Below are 25,495 nucleotides of genomic sequence, written 5' to 3'. Positions count from 1 at the left end.
ATACTCTCCTGCCAGGACTTATATGTGATTATTTTCCCTTTTGTCCATGAAACAATGTTTGGCCAAAATTGGCTTGTTAGATTTTGTTCAACAGCATTCTCTTTAATGTTCACTGTTGCCTTCACTTTGTTTTGCTCCTGTAAACATGGGTTCAGCAACCAGTTTGTGGTACAATTCACAAGTGCATCAGGTTCTTCATATGCTTCATTCTGAGACTCTTGTGTCCATTGCTCAATGCAGCATACACTTTTGAGCACCCCAGTAACCAGTTTCACTTCCCTGGGCTTACCTGGTGCTGGAAATGCTTTTTGCGTGTCTTCATTCTGGTTTCCTTCACCCTGCTGGCTTGGCGTGCGTACTGTTAGCTGCTGTACTGTCTCTGTGCCTCTTCTAGCTGTGTGCGGCTCCTGCTGCTTTGTGCTCGGTGGTTGTGGCTTCTCTGCAGTCCAGCTTCCTCCGGCGGTCTCAGTCTCACCTACTCGCAGCTTCCCGCGATGTGCTTTTGCCCGGTGTTCTGACCGGTGATGTGTGTTGCAGTCAGTGTCCATTCCTGCAGCTCACACACCTCATCAACTTGAGGAGACCCATCTTCGGATCCAGAAGCACCTCAAGACCTTCCTCTTTGGTTCTGCCTTCACTCTTCCTCTCTCCTGCTGATCTCTGTCTGATTCCGCACCTGGCACCTGGCTACCCTCTGATTACGGACCCAGATCTTTGCTAACCCAGTCGGATACCCGCACTGCCTGCTGGCAACCATTGCACTTGGGTATGTATCTGCAACCCTCCAGTCCCCTTCCTGAACTTATTAGACACCCCCTGCCTGCTCCTTATTCTTGCAGTGACCACCTGCTGGCAGCACTACCTATTGTTGTTTTGATCGCTTGTTCAGCACTTTCCACTCCTCCCCAGCCCCTTGCACACCGCCCCTTCCCTCTGCCCTGCACTTGCGCATTCTCAATGTCACTGGGCCTACTAAGATTGTTGTTTTATCCTCCCTTTTCCCCTCCCTTGCCTCCTCGCGCTCTGAAACTTTTGTGTATGGCACGATATAAATAAAATATCATATATCATCAGCTGTGTCAAATTGAAAGTTCCTGGCCTGTCAGAAAAATCTCTGAAGACTAGACTGCAGCGTTGGTTTGCCGGTCCTAGTCATCTTTATTGCTGCAGCCATTTTACTTGTCCCAATTGTTGTCAGATTGGTTTTGACACAATACTGAGGAAGTTGATGTTGGACTGGGAATAATCATCACTGCTCCCCGTCTCTTCCTCGTCCCAGTTGTGAATATATTATTCTATATGTCATGTGGGGGGGATATTGGAAGTGGAGTTGTCAAGAGGTTGAGGGAGAATATTACAATATGCCATCAGGACCTGGAGAAAGGAAGCAACATCCCTAAAAGGAAAGGTGGGATATGTGTCTTCCTCCAACTATGCTGTGTCCTCTCCCCGAGGATCACCTTCCCCCATGTGATCCACCCTCATATAGCCACCACCACGATTTAGATCAGAAAGCATCTGCCACATGAGGGAAGGTTACCTCAGAGACAGGAGTGATGACATCGTCATATTCATCATAATACCAACTGCCGAAAGCGCAATTAAAATTCATGCACGGAATGGAGCGGAAATTGGATAAAGCCACCCAGATCGCTAGAGGGGAGGAAGAGACCTCATGCAGGCACAAAGAAGTAGCAGGAACAGTGCTAGCCACTGTAGAAGGGGCAATGTCACACACACAGACACGAGTTCCATGATGAAAAGGGAGGGAAGAGAGAGCCTCGAATGAAAAACGTCCCACAAGGAGTAAAGAATGCTCAAACAGCAAGAGATGAGGCCTTAGCGCGATAGCCTGCAAATGGCAGGGAAAGAAATGTACCTACATTGAAGACGAGGTGGACATGAGTGGAGATGACGCAGGCGATGAAAATAGTCCTAGAGTCATCATGGTGAACAGCTCATGGTTGAGAAGAGAAAAGCCCCATTGTATAATAAAAGTGGATGGTAACGAAACTCGAGTGATAGCTGACTCGGGGTGAGATTTAACCATCCTTCCCATTCAAACATACAAGGAAATGGTGGGACAGCACAAGGTAGAGGTAAAAAGGACCAAACACAGACCACCTGTGTTTGGGGAGCCTCAGTGAAACCCTTAGGCTACATCAAATCAGGCACGAGGAAGACAAACTACGACCAGAGTTTATTTTTCTGTAGAAGGTCTGGTAGTCTTGGGGTGGGATGACCAGCACAAGTGAACATTAGGCTGGATCCCAGCACAGAAGATTAGGTGCTCTCAATCATGTAGTGTTCAGCTCGTCCAACCTCATATCTTCTCCCTTAACCTGCCCCCTCATCTGAACTGATCACTCTGCTATTCTATTCTCTGCCCTGACTCCCGGGCACGCCTTCCAACCCTGCCACCTTCCAAGGATCCTGCTCTGGAACAAGGTAACCATCTGCCCTGATGTTTCCACCGTCTTGTTCTCCTCCCTTCCCAATCACCCCCTCCAGGGAGGAAACCCCTCTCCAGACCTTTTTTGACCTATGGATCTCAGATGCTCTGTCCTTCCTAACACCCACAATACCCCGTCCCACCCAGTGGTCAAAGTGTACACAAAGAAGTGGTGGAACTATGTTTCCTGCTGGCCTGCCCCCTTTCCCCACAAATCCCATTGTCACGCCCCCTCCCACGCGCATTCCAAACCCCCAAACAAATACACCTACTGTTTAAGGGAATTATAACCATTCCAGAACGTTTTCATTTTAAAATAAAAGTATAGGAACAGTCAAACTTTTTAAAGTAGAGGACCCCCGCTCCCAACCGCTCCCACTCAATTTGACCAATGCTCCCACCGCACAGGTCCTTCCCCTAGGTGGTTTAGCCCTCAACTCAAATTCCTCAAAATCCTCAACCATTGCCTGGAACGACACTGGCAGACCACGCCTTCCACCCAAAACAAAGCCACTCTGGCTAGACAGGCAAGAGCCAACAGATCCAAAATTAGAAAAAACAAACATGCCTTCTATATCTACCGTATCACCAATGCAAACACACCATGCAAAGAACTACACAAGATCAAAACCCCCCTCTGCTCTTCCTCTCCGCCCCCCCCCCCCGTCTCCCAGGCACTGCGTGACACCCTTTGTGGCCATTACTTCAATGTAGCCATTGAGTGGCACCTATCCCTTGGTCACATTCATTAGAACCTGCGCCGACTCCATCCCCCTCAGTCGAAAACCTAGGATACACTTTTAGCTCAGACCTGAATAGACATTGTTGTTCAGAGAGCTAACCCATTTCTCCTCTCGCATATCGCATCTTCAAAACTTAGTGGAAGGCACAGGCTTACTCCACACACCCTGCATTCACATATAGCACGAACACTATTGCACATCACCTCTGCCACAAGAATGAAGCTACTTTTAACAACAGAAATTCGAACTGTAGCTTCCCACATAACTCTCTATGTCCTTAAACACTATCCCCCTTTTAATCTATAGTAAAGCTCAGCTGGGCCTAGACACACTCCATTTAGACATGGATGAATAGCATAATCTTGCCCACCCTCGTATTATTTTAACGGCTGAAATGTACATACGTATAATAGCACCTCCCAAATTCAACAACATTTTTGGACTGCGGTCCCTCTGACCAAAAGCGCGTTGGCATCATAATTATGGTGAAAGGCGCTATAACAAATGACAAAATGAATCAATCAATCAAAAAAGGAGGAGCATCAGTGTCAGGAGATGAATTTGCCACCTTGTTTTCCGAAGTGCCAGCGAAAATAAAAAAACTATGTCCACTAGATTCATCTGAGAACAAATGCAGTCCCGATCAAGCACAAGGTGAGACACGTGCCCGCAACTGCAAGAAGCGCTCTACAAGCCCAATTAGAAAAATGTTTAAGGAAGGTACCATTGAGACGTGGAGTCCTCTGAATGGTTGAACCCGATGGTACTCATCAAGAAACAGCAGTTGAACGATATCGGAGTTTGCATTGGCCAGCGCATTATGAACATGGAAGCAATAACGGATAGTTATCCGCTACCCTGTATGAATGAACTAATTCTCATGATGCCAAATATTTTTCAAAACTAGGTATGAGAGATGCTTACCAACAGATAAGCCTACACCAAGAAGCCAGACCACTAACAGAGTTTATCACCCCGTTTGGGGCCTACCAATACACCTGCATGCCCTTTGGGTTGTCATCAGACTCGTCGCCATCGGCTTTTCAAAGGATAATGGTCTCCCTGCTGTGCAAAATAGTGTCATACTTTCAGGACGACATCCTCATTTATGTAGAAGATGCAGAGACTTGCCATGAAGTCCTAAGGAAGGTACTAGACAAACTTCAGGAGGCAGGGGTACACTGAAATACAAAAGGCACTTGATCAAAGCAAGTAAAATGGAATACCTGGGGTATAATATCTTAAAGGATGGCATCAGTCCCAAGAAGAATCTCCTGCAAGCCATATTTAAAGCCCCAGCACCAAACTCAAGGGACAAGCTAAGATCCTTTCCTGGACTGGCAGAGTACTATGCAAAATTCGTACCACAGTTTTCAGAGACCACAGCCCCATTGTGAGAACTTCTGAGAAAAGGGACAGATTATGAATGGCGACAAAAGTAAAAGACAGCTTTTGAGGTCAAAAAGAGAACAGTAAATGCTCCGTGTCTGAAGCCGTTCAACACATCATGGGAAACGTATATAACCACTGACGTCAGTGCTTATGGGTTAGGAGCCACACTGGCCCAGAAGAAAGTTGAGGCAGAACATGTGGTTGTGTGTTTGCATTAAAAGCACTGTCTGACACAGAAATAAATTACTCCACTATGGATAAGGAAATGCTTGCATGTGCTTGAGCAGTGGAGTATTTCAGGACTTACATATGAGGCATGAAGTTTCACTTTGTCACAGACCATAAACCACTAATTCACATCTTAAGCCCAGAAGGCACGAAGATGTCCACTCCAATACTGGCGTGCATAGCAGCCAAAATGCAAGGGTAAAACTACAAATAATGCATATAGCAGGATGTAAGAATGCACAAGCATACTGGACGTCGCGTCGGCCAGATGTAAGGAAGGCATGGTATCAAACAGTGAAGACAGACACAAGTGATCACAGTTCAAGGGTGTTTATGGAATTTCAATGGGTTGGTAAAACACCTATCCAGACATAAATCTAAGGATGGGAGCAAGCTACGACATCAAATAATAATAACGCAGTCCTAGTGGAGTCTGTCAAAACAAAAGGGCCTATACTAATCAACCTATTGCCAATCCTTACTTCTAAATACAAAATGGTGCGGGGTAACAATGTACACAAAAGAAACATGTTCAAGAAATGATATGTCAGGATAGTTGAGCAGTTAGCTTCCCTTCCCCAAGTTTTCAGCAGGGGGCAAGGCAGTACATGCGGGTTTCGCACACACTTTAGCTCCTTGGTCATGAGGTAACAGTTCAACAGATAGGTATCCGGGCCTTCCGCCAAAGCATCTCTCACAATGACAGTCTCTTTATGTAGGGGGCCTGATGCAGCAAACAAAACACAAATGTTCATTTGCTTTATCAAGGTTTCACTTTCACAAGTTCAAGACTGGTCTCCCTCCTTCGGGCTCGGACCGCGGGTTCCCCTCCTCTGGCTCAGACCCTTTTCTACAATGTTCACAGTTTGGTCTCCCTCGTTCGGGCTTGGACCATGGATCCACCTCGTCCGAGCTCAGTTCCCCTTTTGGACAATGTTCATAGTTTGGTCTCCCTCGTTCAGGCTCAGACCATGGATCCCCTTCATCTGGGTTCAGATCCCCTTTTGTACAATGTTCACAGTTTGGTCTCCTTCGTTCGGGCTCGGACCATGGATCCCCCTTGTCCAAGTTCAGATCCCCTATTGATACCAGAATCAGATACCAGAATCAAAGACTTTTCAATGTGCGATGGGTTTTGCTTAAACTGTAGCAGGACCACTTTCGATTCACTTCAAACAATTTGCACTTCACTTATATTTTGAGCTTTCATTTCCTTTCGCCAAGATACTGTACAGAGACCTTCGATTGGGCACATGCACACTGCCAGACCACTCTGTCAACGGTATTGTATCTTTTCACCAGCAATTTACCTTCACTCGCGCCTTTCATTACATGCAGTTAACAATGTTTCTTCCAACGCTCACTTTATAATGTTGCCGCTTGCAATCTTGACTTCAACACAAACCGTTCTCCCCAACTCACTGGCTGTGTTGTTCTCCGTCTCTTCTTTATTCTTTGAGCCAAGGACGATGCCACAGTGTCTGCTGCTCATCTCCGCCTTGGTCAGTTATGCAGGAGGACCCTCGATATCTCTGACACACAGGCCCTCATTACAACCCAGGCGTTAAGGGTTTAACGGTGCCGTCGGCGCCGTTAACCCTTAACGCCTGATTACCATTTTAACGCCTTAAAATGCAAGGCGCTAACCCGTAATTTACGGTGCCGTAATTAGCGCCTTCCCCACTCCCATTATGCCCAATGGGGCAAAAATGGGAATGGGGAAGGGTAAATGGGGAATGGGGATTTACCGCCCCACTCACCTTGGAATGGGGCGGTAAATCCGCCATCCACCATGGTGTAAACGGAGTAGGGAACTTACCGCCTGGGTTGTAATGAGGGCCACAGTGCAGGATCCTTTAGCCTTGTTTCCTGGTCTTACGTTTTCTGCCTTGAAGGTTTCTTGAAAGTAATAGCTTCCTGTCAATGAGGTCATGGGTGTTGCCCCTCTCACAAACCTCTTGTGCCTGGCCGTCTTTCTCCCCTCGTTCAACTGCCAACTCGAAACTGCTGTACCTTTGTGTGTTTTGCCCCGCTCAGAGCATGCTCTTGTGCTCCATCTTTTATCCACGCTTCAACAAGTAGCTTCCAAGTAGCGCTGTTTGCTGGGAGAAGAGAACACTACCATCGCCTTGGAAGTTGGAACTTTGCCCTTATTTACTATCCAATTGGTACGGATTTATTCTCGCTGTGGAGTACTGCATCCTGGGGCTTTGTGATATCTGATATCAAAGTAGATGCACTAGTATGCATTAGTATGCTGGCTAATACGTGGTTATTTCTGTTTTAGGACGAAAAAAGTGCGCAAGGCTCTCACCCTTTCATGAAGACTACATTACCCAAAGCCTGCGAGCTACTGCGCGCGCGCTTCGGCAAGTAGCTTCCAAGTAGCGCTGTTTGCTGGGAGAAGAAAACACTACCATCACCTTGGAAGTTGGAACTTTGCCCTTATTTACTATCCAATTGGTACGGATTTATTCTCACTGTGGACTACTGCACCCTGGGGCTTTGTGATATCTAATATCAAAGTAGATGCACTAGTATGCATTAGTATGCTGGCTAATACGTGGTTATTTTTGTTTTAGGACGAATATCAAAGTAGATGCACTAGTATGCATTAGTATGCTGGCTAATACGTGGTTATTTTTGTTTTAGGACGGAAAGTGCACGAGGCTCTCACCCTTTCATGAAGACTACATTACCCAAAGCCTGCGAGCTCCTGCGCGCGCGCTTCAGCAAGTAGCTTCCAAGTAGCGCTGTTTGCTAGGGGAAGAGAACGCTACCATCGCCTTGGAAGTTGGAACTGTGCCCTTATTTACTATCCAACTGGTACAGACTTATTCTCACTGTGGACTACTGCACCCTGGGGATTTGTGATATCAAATATCAACTTAGATGCACTAGTATGCACTAGTATGCTGGCTAATACGTGGTTATTTCTGTTTTAGGACGGAATATGCACGAGGTTCCACCCCATTTCACAAAGACTGCACACGTGCTTCGGAAAGTAGCGCTGTTTACTGTTCGCTGCTCGGAGCACAGGGTTGTTGGGGTGCTCTATTAATACTTTGTCCACTCAGTATTCTGTGTACTGGTGTAGTGCTGCCCACTTTGGAACGGCTCGCAACGCTCGATATAGTGAGGTTAGCCAGCAAATTTGCTTTGCATGCGTGCATGTATATAGGTGAGTCTTTGTATCCCATGACTGATTGTATTGATTCATTATATATGAAAAGTGTGTGAACATTGTGTGTGAAGCTCGTGTCTTCAGAACTTTTCTCGACCGTTGCTGTTGTTTCCCTGCTGTTTTTCTGTGTTAACTCTTTGCCTGTTCACCAGACTGATAAGGCAATTGCATTGCCCATATAATGGTAACTAGTGGGCACTATTGAGTTGTTGACATAGTGTCCTGCCTGCACAAACGTTATCACAATACTATCTCTGGGAATCTGTTGTATTCCTGTATTAAGGCATATCGTTATTTCTGCCTAAAATTATGGGAGAATCCCATACTGAAACAAGCCCACATAAGCTTTTGCGTGGTCGACGTATATGTTTACCTAAGGTCATTACCCACTCTAAGACCCAGGGCCTTTCATGCAGTTAATAGAATATTTTCCAAAAATGTTACCCTCGACTGACCTTACTAAGGGTCTAGCCGCATAGGCATTGGTGTTAGATTTTACAAAGGAACTGGGATGTGTTAGTTCTAAACTCCTTGATGATGTGATGTGTGGGCAGTCATCAGGAGCTTGTAAAAGTAATATAGATGAGGTGTTGAGTGATAAAGCTGGTGGGTGTCCTACTGCTTCTCTAATTTCACACCCATCTTTAGGAAACGGGTCCTCAATCACGATAAATGAAGTAGTGGACAGTGTCAAAGAGCAAATACGTAGAGTTAATGCAATGGTAAACAATAGCGCCGAGATAGTCACTCAGCTTTCCATGGCCAATATTGATCTTCGCAGAGATTAAAGGGATGAACCTTATGAGGAGTACCTTAGTAATCTCATGGAGATATCATCCATTGAAGTATCTTCCACCCCGATAACAACAGTGAAATCGTCCCCAGATTCAGCAGGGATATCTGCCAAAGATTTGCTCTCCTTGGCAGTAGAACCAAAACAAAAGGTAGACCATGATCATTATGATTCATGGATAGATAATGTTAAGTCTGGTCGTGTTAATAACTGTGACAATAACGATGAAGTAAAGATCAAGGCGGTGCACGATCCCAGTGAGTGTGTAAATATAAGTGAAAATGACGCTAGTATGACATCTCGTCATATGTTTAATGCCTTTGAGAACCTGCTGACCATACTAATAGCAGAGTATGAGCGCCTTGAAAATAAGTTAGATATACAATCACTCTTATTACATAAAAGTATTAAACGTGGCCATAAATCAGTTTGCGATCAAGGTACAAGTTTGTCACCCACCAAATCAGTAACTCATGCTATAATTGACACACACCTAGACGTGAAGAAATCCCTCCCTACCAGTAAACATGATGAAGGGAATATAATAAAGAAAGGTAGGAGATTTCTTATAGTGAAGTATAACCCAACACCTGTCAGGCAAGCATTTTTGTATGGTAACAAGATCAAACTGCGTGAACATGGTAAGAATGTGAAGAAGGCAGAAAACATACCGGTGATAATTGAGGAGGATAATGAGTCTGCTCCCATTCGATTAGCTTCTGCACAACCTATACCTGACTTTGATGGTGAGTTGGTTTCTAAGCAGCACCCCAGCACAAGTGTTGAGGACAATGAGTTTCAACATGTAGGTGCTACACTGTCCTCAGCCGTGGGCATCCCTGTTTCATGTAAGGGAGTAGTTTCTTACCTGTAACTCCATTTCTCCAGCGCTAGTATCTTTCATGGATTCAAACGCTGTGAATATTCCCCGTCGTCAGGCTGGGGAACCTCGGTCATTTTAACTTAGAGTTTTCCTATGGAAAACTTCGACACTTTCGTGTCCTATCAACATTCTTTTGGATGCTTTAGCCACCACCAATAGGACATAGGGTATAAATAGCCCCGCCCTGCAGCTTCCCTTCAGATTTTAACCTCCAAAGTGGAGGCAACCCGAACCAGGTTTGCATGCAAGGGCGGCCGGCGGACGTATGTGAATCCATGAAAGATACCAACGCTGGAGAAATGGAGTTACAGGTAAGAAACTACTCCCTTCTCCAGCATTGGATCTTTCATGGATTCACATGCTGCGAATAGTTTACATAGCAGTATCCATCATGCATGGTGGAGTGCAAATGCAAACCAATATAGAAACCAAATCACATACATGATACAAGAAACCCATACAGTGATCAAGTTCAAACACATACCCTGAAGCTGCGGGCTTACCTTATTGAAACAGGCGTTGCAGGACCGCCCGTCCCACCTGCACATCCTCACCATGCTGCTTCTCCAGACAGTAATGTCGAGTAAAGGTATGCAGCACCGCCGAGGAGACCGCCTGGCAGATGTCCACCAGCGGAATCCCCGACCATAATGCCCTTGACGAAGCCATAGCCCTCGTCGAGTGTGCCCTCGGATTCCTCTCCAAAGGCTTCCCAGCTTTAGTGTGGCAGAATGAGATAGCAGACGACACCCAATGAGAAAGTCCTTGCTTGGAGATTACCCGTCCCTTGACGGACGGTCCATAAGCCACAAACAGCTGTTTAGAAAGTCTGAATTCCTGAGTACGATTCAAATAAAATTTTACCGCTCTCTTTACATCCAGCGAATGCAAAGACCACTCTGCAGATGTGGAGGCTGAAGCAAAGAAAGAGGGTAACACAATAGAAGAGAGTTTGTGAAATGTTGTTGGCACTTTTGGGATACAGTGTGGATTAGTAGCCAACACCACCTTGTCCTTGAAGAACCTCAAGTATGGAGGGTCCACAACCAAAGCTTGCAACTCAGACATCCTTCTGGCCGAAGTAATGGCCACTAGAAAAGCCACCTTCCAATAGAGAAACTGCAAAGGCGTCGACGACATTGGTTCAAACAGAGGCTTCATGAGACCTGACAGAACCACATTAAGGCTCCACACCGGAGGAAACTTCTTGACTGGAGGAAAGGTTTGAAACAACCCCTTCAAGAAATGCTTGATGAAACGATCACTAAACAGGGCACTGCATGTCGTTTCCGAGTGAATCTAGAAATTGCTGCCAAGTGTACCTTTATAGAGGAGAATGCCAGACCCTTTTCTGCCAACTGGAATAAGTATGGTAAAACTTGCTCCGGCGAAATGTTCAAAGGGTCCATCCCAGGCTGGCCCTTACACCACACACAAAACCTTTTCCATTTACACGGATAGGAGGCATTCTTGGACGGAGCCCTTGCTGCCTCCAAAATGCACCGACTGTCACCAGAAAGCTTTAGCAGGCCAAACTCAGAGAAGTCAGGAGCCAATCCGTCAGGCTGAGAGACCTCGGATCGTGGTGCCAGACAGCGCCCTTATCCTGAGACAGAAGGTCCGGCGTCACTGCCAACCGAATCGGCTCCGCCATGGACAGATGAAGGGGATCCGAGAACCACGGCTGCCTGGCCCAGAACGGGCTCACCAGAATCACACGGCATGGGTATCTCCGAATCCACTGGAGGGTCAGATGAATGAGTGGAAACAGAGGAAATGCATAAGCAAACTGGTATGTCCACGGGAACGAGAGCGCATCCCCTAGAGACTTGGGATGAGCCCACCTGCTGGCGAATTCCTTGCACTGCTTGTTCTCCCTTGTTGCAAAGAGATCCAACGAAGGACGGCCCCACTTCCGGAAGAGCATGGACACCTGCTGCTCCTTCAGCTGCCACTCGTGTAGCTGGCTCACCTCCCTGCTGAGCGCATCCGCTTGCACATTCAACACTACCGGCAAATGAAAGGCCACAATGCCAATGTCGTGCACCAGTGCCCAATGCCAGAGGTCTTGTGCTGCCTTCGACATCACCCTGGAATGCGTGCCCCCTTGTTTCCTGATGTAAAAAAATGTGGTGGTATTGTCCGTCAACACCCTCACCACCGACCCGCATATGAGCGGCAGAAAAGATTTCAGGGCCCAATGTACCGCTCCCAACTCGAGCACATTGATATGGAAATGCGACTCCACCCAAGACCACAGGCCATAGACCTGCGAGTCTTCGAGATGCGTCCCCCATCCTGTCTGAGAGGCATCCGTCACAATTGTAAAATGGAATCCCGGTTCCAGCAACGTCATGCCCCGAACCAGATTGTCCGAGCAATGCCACCATCGAAGCGCTTCCACCAGATCGCCGTCAATCACCACCTTGTTGGACCACAATCTGCGACTCTGAGCCCATCGGTCGGCAAGGAATTCCTGTAGCGGCCTCATGAAGAGACAACAGTTTTTCACCAGCGGAATGCAGGATACCATGGCCCCCAGCAGTGACATGTAGGTCCGGACTGACACCCTTGTACCGATCTTCCACCCTGCTGCTTTTTTCTTTAGCTTCAAAACCCTCTCCTCCAAGGGCCTCACAAGCCCCAGCTGAGTCTGAAACTCTGCCCCCAGAAAAACCAAGTCCTCGGAAGGCGACAGAAAGGACTTCTCGAAGTTTACGGTGAAGTCTAGCTGTTGCAACAGCTGCATGGTCGCGCAGAGACTTTCCTGCGCCTCCCCAGGAGACGAACTGCGTACCAGCCAGTCGTGCAGGTATGGGTAAACATGACGACCTTCCCGTCGGAGCCAGGCCGCTACCGGCACCAAACATTTTGTAAACGTCCTGGGTGACGACTTTAATCCGAACGGGAGCACTCAAAACTATTAATGATCTTCTCCTACGACAAACCACAGAAACTTGCGGTGCCATCGCCGCATAGGGATATGTAAATATGCGTCCTGTAGATCCAACGAGGCCAGAAACTCATTCAGCTGTACAGACTGAATGACCTCCTGAAGCGTGAGCATCTTGAACTTCAGGCGTTGCAGAGTCTTGTTCAACGCCTGAAGATCCAGTATGGGCCGCCACTTGCCGTTGGGTTTCTTCACCACAAAGTAACGGGAATAAACCCCTTGGCCTTTCGCAGCTACAGGAACCAATTCTATAGCCTCTTTCTTCAGCATAAGTACCACCTCCTGTCGTAGGATGTGAAGGTGGGGTTGCATGGTATACACTGGAGGAATGGGAGTCGGGGAACACTTGAACTCCAGGGAGTGGCCCAGACGGACCATGTCCAACACCCAACGGTCTGACGTGATCTTGCACCACTCGTGTAGTGCCACCCTACCACCTAGCAGATTTCCCAGATGACAGTCATTGCTGCGGCTTAGCCTGTCTTCCTTTGGAGGAAGAGGCCTGCCCCGCTCTTTTCCTGGAGGCCTGAAAGTCCCGGCTTTTTTGCGCTGACTGCGCCAACCTCCTATACCCCTCGGAGGAGTAACCAGATTGGCTGTAGCCTCGGTCTCTGGAGGTAGTAAACCAGGCATTTCCCAATGCCCCACGAAAGGGACAGAAGGGACGAAATGAGCGCCCACTCTGCAAGGCTCCCAACGACTTAGCAGTCTCAGAGTCCGCCTTCATATCCTTGAGGGCCTCATCGTTTTTCTCATCAAACAACTGCTCCCCCTCACATGGCATGTCCAGAACTTTATAATGCACCTCCGGGCAAAAGTCTGCACACTTAAGCCAGGCCTGTCGACGCAACACTACACCGTTGTTAATCTGTTTAAAACCAGATTCCGCCAAGTCCACGGCAATGTTAATACTATGATTGGACGCCTCTTCTCCTTCGCGTACCAAAATCATGGCAGCTTTTCGGTGTTCCTCAGGTAGATGTTCCAGCAGGGGAGCAAACCGATGCCACATCTCACGATCGTATCGAGCAATGATAGCAAGAGAATTGTCCGCTTTCACCGTCGTTGCATCCACAGTCAAAACCTTTTTACCGAGGGCATCCTGTCCTCCTGTCCACTATCAGGAGGGGTAATACATTTGTGCTGACTCCTGGCTTTTCGGCTAGCTGCCGCCGAAACTACTGACTCAGGAGTGTGCTGTGTCACCAAGCACTTTGGTGCAGAGTCCGGGGCCTTAAACTTCTTCTCCAGCCTCCCTTTGATAGCTGGTTCCGAGAAGGGGTGTCACATCGTGCGCAGACCCTCCTGCCACACGTGGTCCAGGATAGGTACGGCGAACGCAGATTTTCGTCTCTTGCCCATGTGGTCAAACAGGAAACACTTCCTCCGTGCCTCCTCAGGAGCCAAACAAATTCTACACATGCTTTTGCCATCATGGCGTGAAACACCCCACATCATCGGGCGGAGACGGTTGTGCCGGAATACGAGGTAGTTCCATCTCAATGTCCGAATCCCACGCCGGATCCCTCGACGGCGACGATGAGCCAGTGGACAAGGTCTCCCTAGGCACACTGTCCGATTCCGAATCTGGCAGTTCACCCTCCTCAGGATGGAAACGGGGACGATCATTGTTCACCTGCAGGTGTGTTGGCAGTTCAGCCGAAGTCGTTGAACGTGGAGGAACACCTGCAGCGGTGACGGGAGGCCCCACTGGAGCTACGTTCAGAGGAGGCAATCTGGCATCCAGCTGTCCCAAAAGAGATTGCAATGTGGACAGCACCTGGAGCAATAACATTGCCTACGGATTCACCAGAGGGTAACTGGATGGACCAGCCCCCACACCCATCGATGTCGATGGATCAACACACTGCAGGCCCAGGGCCGACGGATCCAACACTGAATCCCGATCATCCTCCGCTTCCGATGCAGTCTCTTGCTGTAGAATAGTGTCTGGTAGATGAGAGTCAAAAGCAGAAGCCTGCCACCCCTCATTCGTCGGTAGCAAGGTGTCTGTGTCCATCCTCGACAATGGCAATAGAGGGCCTCTTTCTCCCAACGGCACCGAAGACACTGGCGTCGACGATGGCAGCGAGTTGACACAGGGACTGTCGACGACAGGACTCCCGTCGTTGATGACGTAGTTGGAACCTCAACCTACGGTGTAGATATTTCAGGTGATCCCGCCTGCTTGGCTCCACTGGACCGATGTTTATATGACTCTCTACTCGAGGAGGACTTGTGATGGTCCCCTGAAGAGGAGCGCCTCGATGATGAGTTTTTCTTGGCCTTCACCTGAGATGCTGACTTCTCGGCCTACTTCCAGACCCTTGTGACTGGTCCGACCAACCATGCTTGGCCAAAGATGACCCCTTCAACAGGTGTTTGTTCGAAGAGGGGCGACCACTCTTACCAACCTCCACCGGGACAGGGCAAGACTTTTTAGCCGGAGGCTCAGCTGACGCTGACCGGAGATGATCCGCCGCTTGAACCAGCCTCTCCGATGCCAAGCTACGCACCGACCCCACCTCCGAGGAGGGGTAGGTACCTTCATTCAGCCAACACACCAACCGCTGATTGCGGTCCTTAAGCGTCTTCTGTGAAAACCGCTTACAGATCTCACAAGACTTGGCCGAGTGATGGGGGCAGAGGCAATAGAGGCAGTCCATATGCCTGTCCCCTTCTCACACTTTCCTCAGCCCGCAAGTCGCACAGGGCCGGAACAACGATTTTCCTGAAGACATCGCACCAACACGTGCAAAAATCACAACGAGCACGAGGTGATCCCAACACTTTTGAGACGGTTGAAATCTGAAGGGAAGCCGTGGGTGTGGGGCTATTTATACCCTATGTCCGATTGGTGGTGGCTAAAGTACCCAAAAGAACGTTGATAGGACACGAAAGTGTCAAAGTTTTCCATAGGAAAATGATAAGTTAAAATGGCGGCGGTTCCCCAGCCTGACGACGGGGAATATTTACAGAATGTGAATCCATGAAAGATCCAATGCTGGAGAATGTAACTTGTGTACAAGCTAGGTGCTCTGCTTCGTCTGACACTCACCCCAAGACACAAAGTACATTAACTGACCTATAGAACATTAACACTCGGAACTCTGTACACATAGCTGAAGTCAATTGGAACGATCTTTCTTTTAACAGTGTACAGGTCAAAGCGTTGCAATTGCATCAGGTTTGACATGATTTTAATCAGCCACCATTGAATAGAGCTGCAGTCTTGTGTATTTTGCACACAATAGTTCCTCTTATGGCAATTACATTGAGAGATATTAGGATAGTAGATCAAGTTAAACTGGTTACTGAGTTTGTCACAAATGTTTGGTTTCACTCTGATTCAACCTTGGAATACATACTGCGATATGAAGTGGACCTACTTAGACTAGGCTACACATGTAAGGTTGTGTCCATACCGGTTACAAATTCACGCATGGATAAGAAGGTGTTGCATAGTTATCCAAGGGACATGAGTACTACAGTTGGACGAATAGAAGCAGATTTGTCAGTCTGTCTAAACAGCCGACCAGCTTTAACTGCAATTGCGAAGCCTTCAGAGTACTTTTTGGGCATTGTCCCTTCAGCTTAAATTTCAGGCTCTATCCCTATCAAGCCTGATATGAAGAGCCGTGGAAGGCTAGAAACACGTGTTAGGATGTTGCTTGTACTAAACCTTGGACTTTAAAGGCTGTTCTTTCATACAAATCACTTGGACTCCCGATTTCTTTTTTGCTATACTTGGCGCAGTGAAACTGGGACTTGTTTGTGTTGCATTTGTACCACCCACACAGGGGCATACAACCCCTAGTGTACAAGGAGGAAGCATAGGTGGGAAGACAGTGGGCCTCATTCCGAGTATGGAGGTAGTCATAGTGCTATTTGCGCCATGACTACCTCCCATACCGGTTCCGACCCCGGTTTGGTGAAAGGGGGACTCACCGGTCCAGTCCGACCTTGGCGGGACCGGTAAGTCCCCATTCACCAAACCATTCCCCATTCCCATTTGAACCCCGATAGGGCTCAATGGGAATGGGGAAGTAGCTAATAACGGTACCGCAACTTGCGATACCGTTATTAGCTCCAAAGTCCCTTAACCGGTCCCGTCCACAACGCCTGGTCAGACAAGGCGTTAAAGGAGGGACCCACTAAGGGACCTTGGAATAGGGCGCAAAGGAATTACCAGCACGGGTGTCCTTACCAGTGTCGGTAATCCATTTGCGGTCAACTCGGAATGAGGCCCAGTGTCTATGAATTTGATTCCCTCTGTGAATGCGTGCAGTGAACCGGTGGCTGAGGTCCATGATGTGGCTAATAATAGTTACTGGCAGTGGCTTCCAGTGGCCTTTAAACAACATTTCATTTCTGGGCATCAAATGATGTGATTTGATGTACACATGGAACACAGGAGGGCACTCCCATTGGTTTGATGAGGAGGGGTTTGTTTCTACGTTAGATACTTTCTTAATTATTGCGCTACAGGAAAACTGGCTTCCTAATCCTGTCAAATTTGATGGTCGCAGCACTGTGCAGCAAGTGGCAATACAAGGGAAAAAAGGGAGGGCAAAAGGTGGCCTACTTATCTCAGCTAGATCACCCTGAGTTGCATTGATACTAAAAGAATCCACTACTAATGTTCTGGCCATGAAGTTGATGTTTCAAGAGACAGTGATAGTACTGCTAAATATTTATGACACTCCTAATATGATTATCACAAAAGGAACTGTAAAAACAGTTAGTGAAATTTTCCACCTCTATAACTACGGATATGCAGTATGGATTGTAGGAGACTTCAATGCAAAAATTTGGGTTTTATCGTTTGGTGGACTGAAACCTTATACAAATATATACTCTACTAATAATAGCTCAGAAACTAATAAACAAGTAAAATTGTGGTTTAAAGTGCTGGATTCATGTAGTTTTTCCAGGATAAATGGTAGCCCCCCAAGTGACGAAGAAATGGTGTATACTAGAGTTGATGGAAGATCAGCCTCCACAATTGATTATGTGTTTGCTAATGTCGAAGACTCGGATACATACAAGATAGGGGAATTGTGTTTAGAGATGAGAGTGACCATTTGCCCCTCTGTACTCTTTTGACTATGCCTGTGGTTAGTAGAAATTTCAACATCTATGACCATAATGGGCAAATTTGCATTAATGAGAGACAAAATTGTATCCATTGGCATACTGAACATCTTGAATCTGCGAAGGGGGTTGTTAAGTAAATAGTACCTGTGTTTATAGTTGAAGGGATGTCTGTAGATCACAATATTAGTAATTGTATGGTGCCAAGATTTTCTGACATGATGGCCAGCATTAGTAAACAAGGCCAATCTTGCACTCTCTAACTCTCTAAAATGTCTACAGCAATATTGGAGGTGATCCGTAGTACCAAAAAAGGGACTTGTCCATAAACTGCATCACTGAAGAGACATGGAGTACACATATCAGATCTACCCTGGGACGAAAAGAAAGTAATAATGTCATCAGATATTTGGACTTGCAAAGCATCTATTTTAGATATTAAAGCAATCATAGAGCACTTAAACAATTTGCGCATTGCGGTACCCGATGGCGTGTGTAAGAACCTATTAAAATTGGCTCCTGAGTTATGGGCTACTGCCCTCCATATGCTCTTTAACGAAATTGGTGTGACCGGTATAATTCCAAATACGTGGAAGATGAGCCTCTTTCTAACAGTTTACAAAAAGGGTGCTTGGGATAATCCCAGTAATTACAGAATGCTAGCTATGCTAGATATCCCCTCAAAGATCTTCGCACAGGTGTTGCTCATATAATTGAATACTTGGATATCCATTTATAACATCTTACCAGCCAATCAGATTGGGTTTAGGCAAAGTTCTAATACCACTCACAATTTGATATTACTCACGTCAGCCATAGAGTATGCATGAAAAAGGAGGGAGTCAAATGTCTACTGCGCATTTATTGACTTCTCCGCAGCTTTCGATTTGGTTCTCAGGAATCGGCTGTGGCATAAGCTAAATTTGTGACATTTACCAACGGGTCTCTTAAGAATTGTTATGCTGTTATATTCTGACACCTCTGTTTGCATTCATTTAGATGCCCAAGGGAAATTGTCTGCACCAATACCTACTTCCAGTGGAGTTAAGCAGGGCTGCATTGTGGCAGCAACCCTGTTTAATTTATATCTGGCAGACATGCAGCAGGACTTTATGAATCTGGTAGCTTACCCTGTTAAGGTAGGATCATCATCTGAGGGGGGCTAGCTTACAGAGACAATTTGTTGTTGTTGGACTATACCTCAACGGGCCTACAGAGGATGGTGGACGTGTTGGCTGCATACTTAAGTAAAAATGGGTTGCAAACTAATTGTCAAAGGTTTCCCGCCGGCTCACCTGAGTTCTCTTCTTGTGGCGTTACGCGGAGGGCTCCTTCTCCCGGCCGGACCGGGACTTGTATAAGTGCGCGCGAGTCGAGCCTGACTCCAGCACGAGCGTTCAAAGTTCCAGGAAGTCGCGTGTTCCAGGACGTCCAGGAAGAGGATCGAAGAAAGGTAAGAGATACTGGAAACAGGGGAAAAGGGAAGAAAGAATAAGGGAACTTGGAAGGGTAACGCCGAGCAGCACACACACGTCGAGACACTACCTAGAGATAGCGTTGAGACGCACAGAGGTGCGGGGGCTTGGCCCATTTATAGAACGTGCCGTGTCCGACGTACAGGCTAGTACGGAACACGGCACTGGGCACGGCCATGTTGGAAGTATCAAGGAGCACACTCTCCATCTGGACCAGGACCCTGAAGACCAGAAGGGGCTATGTCCATGGTTCATGACAGCATGCCTCCTCCGAAACCCCGTCCCACCAGGCTTGCCCGGGTGTATGAGATGGAATCTTCTCAGCAATCGAGGGGTGTTTAGGTTGGATAGTGGTTCCCATGTTCTCTCGCTAGGAGGATAGCCTTTCCACTCGACCAGGTATTGAAGCCGATCCCGTTTGTACCTGGAGTCACATATTCTGGATACTTCATATTCCAGCTGATTGTCCACAATCACAGGACTGGGTCTGCCGGTTTTCCGGGTGGATTGGATGTAGGGTTTGAGTAGAGAAGTGTGAAAAACTGGATGTATTCTCTTCCAGGAGTCTGGTAGCTTGAGCCTATAAGAAACAGGATTGATGATTTCTTTTATGGAAAATGGACCATAATATCGGGGGGCTAACTTGTTCGGGCGTAGATGTCGCGGTAATAGTTTCGTGGACAACCAGACCTGGTCACCAATAGAATAGGAGGGTGCTGGTCTTCTTTTGGAATCAGCATATCGCTTAGTGCGAATCTGGGCCTTTCCCAATTGTTCCTTGACTTCCTTGTGGATGTTGAGGAGAGTTTCAATCCAGGAATCAAGTGAAGGTACTGGAGTTGGATGTGGTAGAACTGAAGGTAACACGGAGGGATGAAAACCTTGACTGCAATAGAAGGGGCTAACGTTGATCGCTGAGTGATCTGAATTGTTATAGGCAAATTCGGCCAAGGGTATAAGGAGGGACCAATCATCCTGTACTTTGGTTGCGAAACAACGGAGATATTGCTCCAGGGTTTGATTAACATGTTCTGTGGCCCCGTTGGTCTGTGGGTGATATCCAGATGAAAGAGCACATTGAATCCCTAGAACACGACAGAGATGTTTCCAGAATTGTGAAATATAATGCGGTCCTCGGTCCGATATGATCTTGGAAGGGAGTCCATGAAGACGGAAAATGTGTTCTAGGAAAATTCCTGCGAGCTCTGAAGAGGAAGGAAGTTTATAGAGAGGCGTGAAATGTGCCATATGAGTAAACAAGTCTATGGTTACCATGATGGTTGTGTAACCCCGGGAAGGTGGTAATTCCACGATTAAGTCTGTAGCTATACATTACCATGGTCTTGTTGGCAGTGTAGGTTGCAATAGAAGGCCCGCCGGTCTCTTATTTGTCGTGCTTATTCTGACTGCAGACAGTACAGGTCTTGATGTACTCTTGTACCTTGCATTTCATTTCCGGCCACCAAAACTGTCTTTGTATAAGACGGAGCCTGTTGGTTACACCACGATGTCCAGAATGAAAAGTATCATGGCAGAGAGTTATTATTTTATGTTGAAGTTTCGGTGTGGGAATGACCAAGGCATTGTCCTTGAATAAGTATCCTTCCTTGATTCTTAAGTTCCAGGGATTCTTCCTAGAGACGTCCTTCCAGAGGTCAGAGGACTGGGTTTTGGCTCGAATCTCTTCCAAGAGGTTGATCACTTGAGCTATAAAGATTGTGTTGGGAAACATTGTAGGATAGGTCCTATCTTCAGTGTTTAAATAGTCAGGACGTCAGGACAAGGCGTCCGCAATCACGTTTTGTGATCCAGGAACATGAGTGATTTGGAATTGGTACTGGGCGAAGAAGTAGGCCCAACGCGCCTAACGACTGTTTCTGCACTCCATAGATTGGAGAATTTGTAGATTTCGATGGTCTGTACGGACCTGGACTGGATATCTAGCACCCAGGAGTAAATGTCGCCATTCTCTGAAGGCTTGGCGGATTGCCAACAGCTCCTTTTCCAGGACGGAGTAATGGGTTTCGCTGGTTGTTAGGGTTCTAGAGAGGTAAGCCACTGGGTGGTCCATCTTGTCCTCAAGAACCTGTTTCAAGACTGCTCCTATGGCAGGGTTGGAGGCATCCGTTTCCACTATGAAAGGGCGATCTAAGTCAGGCTGAGCCAGGACGGGGGCTTGTGTGAATCTTGTCTTCAAGCGTTGAAAAGCCTTCTCTTGCGAGGAAGACCAGATGAAGGGAACATCCTTCTTCAGCAGAGCAACGATCAGTTGGACAAGCTCAGAAAAGGTAGGAATGAACTTTCGATAAAAGTTAGCAAGTCCCAAGAAAGACTGAACCTGTTTCACCAATGTAGGAGCAGGCCAGGCCAGTATGGCCTTTACCTTTGAAGGGTCCATTCCAACTCCTTCTGGGCTGAGGATGAATCCAAGGTAATGAACTGAAGTCACGTGAAAAAGACATTTCTCAGGTTTGACCAAGAGCTTGTTTTCACAGAGCCGTTGTAGTACCGCCATGACATGTTCTTCATGTTTCAAGGGATCCTTGGAATAAATCAAAATGTCGTCTAGATAGACAATGACAAAGAGAAAAAGCATGTCAGAAAACACCCTATCCATGAAACGAAAAACTGCAGGGGCATTAGCTAATCCAAAGGGCATGACTAGATATTTAAAGTGACCAAAGGGCGTTCTAAAGGCGGTCTTCCATTCGTCCCCTTCCTGGATACGGATTAAGTGATAGGCACCCCGGAGGTCCAACTTCGTGAATATTACGGCGCCTCTGACAGCTTCCAGGATATCTGAAATCAGAGGCAGAGGGTACCGATCTTTGAGGGTGCATTGATTTAGACCACGGTAGTCGAGGCAGGGCCTGAGTTCCTTGGAATCCTTCTTAGGAACGAAGAACAATGAGGCACCCGCTGGAGATTTTGAGGGTCTTATGGTGCCATTTTCCAAATTGATGTCCAGGTATTCTCGAAGGGCCTTTTTCTCAGGTTCTGAAAGGATAAACATTCTGCCAAAGGGAATTACTGCCGAGGGATCTGTCTCAATGGCACAATCTTCGGGTCTGTGAGGGGGTAAAGCCTGGACTATGGCAGTCGAAAAGACATCAGTATATCCTTGGTAGACCTCTGGGACTTGTACAATGTTGGAAACCATGAGTGAGGTTTTTTGCTCTCCTGAATGTTCAATAGCTGGTGTTAAGGAGAGATCCAGGGATAAACAGTGGGACATACAAAACTCAGAGCCCAGAAACAACGACCCTGCTGTCCAATTAATGTACGGATTATGTCTTTGAAGCCAGGGCATACCCAGAACCATTGGGTAATGGGCTGATTTGATGATGTCGAATGTAATCTGCTCTTGGTGGTGGTTTATGGAGAGACGGACCTCTTTTGTCTGTAGGGTTATGGGTCCTGAAGAGAGAGGTCTCCCATCAATTGCTTCTACTGGCTGTTTAATGTTCCGTGACTCATATGGTATTTTATGTCTGATAACCCAGTCTTGATCAATGAAAATTCCCATAGCTCCACAGTCCACCAGGGCCAGTATGGGATAGGTCTTGTGCTTGGAGGGCGATAGAAAGGCCTGTAGCACCACCAGGTTATTCTGTCCAGGAGAGTTCAAGGATGTGATTGATGTGGAGCAGACATCTTTCTCCCGAAACCTCGCTCCATCTAGGGCCGGGAGCTGGCGTTTCCCAAACGCCCTGGAGGGGCTAAAGGACATTCTCTAACGAGATGCTTGTCTGAGGCACAATACATACACAGGCCGGTGTGAATTCTTCTCATCCTTTCTTGTGGAGTAATTGGCCCATGAAAGGCGCCTATTTGCATTGGTTCAGAGTCGTTATCAGGGGTTGAGACAGGATCGGATTTCACAGTCGACTCCGGAGGGGTTCGTTGAAAGGCAGTCTTAGCCTTTTTCCTTTCAGCCCTTCTTTCCTGGATACGAAAGTCTATTTGTAAGGCTAGATCTACCAAAGCCTGAAACAAACTGGGGCGAGCCACTCTGGCTAATTCATCCTTGATATCGTCATTTAGACCCCTGCGAATTAAGGTGAAACTCGCTTCAGGGCCCCAATCAGCCTCCTTTACCAGCTGTTTGAATCTGGTAATGAACGTTAGCATATCCTGGGATCCTTGCCGAAAATCAAGTAGGCGTTCCTGGGCGCTGAACACTTGTTCGGGGCGGTCAAACATAGACTTGAGCGCCTGGATAAATGCATCATAATCGTCCAGGAGGACGTCTCCAGAGTTCACTAGGGGAGTAGCCCAAGATAACGCATTCCCTGTAAGATGGGAGATTATGAAGCCCACCTTGGCCCTGGAAGTTGAAAAATAATAGGGCTTGAATGTAAAATGCACCAAGCAGGAATCCAGAAATCCACGTAAGGATTTTGGCGAGCCATCGTATTTGTCTACCACTCCACCCAGTATCACGCTTTCCTTATTGGCAGAGTCACGTGACAGCACTAATTGTTTCAAGGCTGCGTTCTCTGCCTTTAAGTTCTGTACCTCGGTTGTTAGCTCCTGCATGCCGCGCATGAGGTCCTAGCGGTATCAGTGTTGATCGTTTGGAGTCTCAATCTGTCAAAGGTTTCCCCCCGGCTCACCTGATTTCTCTTCTTGTGGCGTTCCGCGGAGGGCTCCTTCTCCTGGCCGGACCGGGACTTGTATAAGTGCGCGCGAGTCGAGTCTGACTCCAGCGCGAACGTTCGAAGTTCCAGGAAGTCGCGTGTTCCAGGATGTCCAGGAAGAGGATTGAAGAAAGGTAAGAGATACTGGAAACAGGGGAAAAGGGAAGAAAGAATAAGGGAGTTGGCCAGGAACTTGGAAGGGTAACGCCGAGCAGCACACACACGTCGAGACACTACCTAGAGATAGCGTTGAGACGCGCGGAGGCGCGGCGGCGTGGCCCATTTATAGAACTTGCCGTGTCCGACGTACAGGCTTGTAGCGGAACACGGCACTGGGCACGGCCATGTTGGAAGTATCAAGGAGCACACTCTCCGTCTGGACCAGGACCAGGAAGACCAGAAGGGGCTATGTCCATGGTTCATGTCACTAATATTGGAAAAAGTAAAGTTATTGCTTTTCCTGTAAAAAAACAAAATAATGTGTATGGAAAATGAATACTGAGAATCTTGAACAGGTCCACTATTATAAGTACTTGGGTGTGTTAGTCGATGACAAGTTTAGATGGGATAAGCATTGGAGGTCAATAAAAGCGGGGTGTTCAATGTCAGCCAACGCAATCAACGTCTTCATTGGCAGAAATGTTGGATATTTGGCCTATGCATTCCTCATGTTGTACACAGCAAAAATAAGAGCAATGTTACTCTATGCGATTGAAATATGGGGTCATAAATATCTCGTCCTCCTGAAAAAGTTTGACATCTCGATAATTCGCAAACTTATGCGGTTACCCATCAATATTTCAACATGAAATGCATAGAATCTGAGTACATATGCAAGACTGTAATGTGCTATGAAAATCTTTTGGTGCTAGATAACAAAACTATTGTTGAAGCACATGTGCAGACCTTCTTAAGAATTGATGGCTGTGTGTTCATGGGTACGTTTGGTATCATTAAAAGCCAGCATGATAAATGGGCAGTTGGGTTTGTATACACCATTGGGTGTAGTGTTCATATACAGTTAAAAGGCTAGCTCATCAAGAAATTGGCAATATATAGTCACAAATGCCATGTAGTTGAGTTGGCCACGAAAGCCCATAGCGGTCCCTATTGTCAATATAGGAGGACACATGAGTCTAGGCCAATGTCTATTATGGCTTATTATAGTCCTCAGACATTTATATATTATCTCGTGATGAAATGGCAGAGGACATCCAATATTTCCAAGACCATTTAAAACCTACTGAGTCAACTGAGAGGCTCTTGAGATAAAGGGGGCACGGATGGGCATATGTCGTGATGCGAGATTGTGTCGATTATGTGGCTGTGAGGTGCTTGAGTCCCCACAGCATCTTTTGGTGCATTGTGAAAGTCTCTCTAAGCTGCGCAGAAAGTTCCTAAAATCTTATAATAATCTGATTGATCCAAGTAATACTTCTGAGTTATGGAAATATTTTATGAAAGGAGATGACATTAATTTTATCTATTTTATAGTGTCATTTTATTTGCAAATTGTTGACATTTTAAATTGCTTAGCATAATTGTTAGTAGATTTGTATTATTTATTGTAAAGTGAAAGTGATTGTAATATATGATGTGCTTCTCTCATATTTTATACTTGGATTGTTTTGTGTATGTATACCTTTGTGTTGTATATA

The sequence above is a fragment of the Ambystoma mexicanum genome, chromosome 2p (genome assembly GCF_040938575.1).
Source record: "Ambystoma mexicanum isolate Mex_15411 chromosome 2p, UKY_AmexF1_1, whole genome shotgun sequence".
In the NCBI taxonomy this organism is placed as follows: Eukaryota; Metazoa; Chordata; class Amphibia; order Caudata; family Ambystomatidae; genus Ambystoma; species Ambystoma mexicanum.
Note: the sequence above shows the minus strand (reverse complement) of the source record.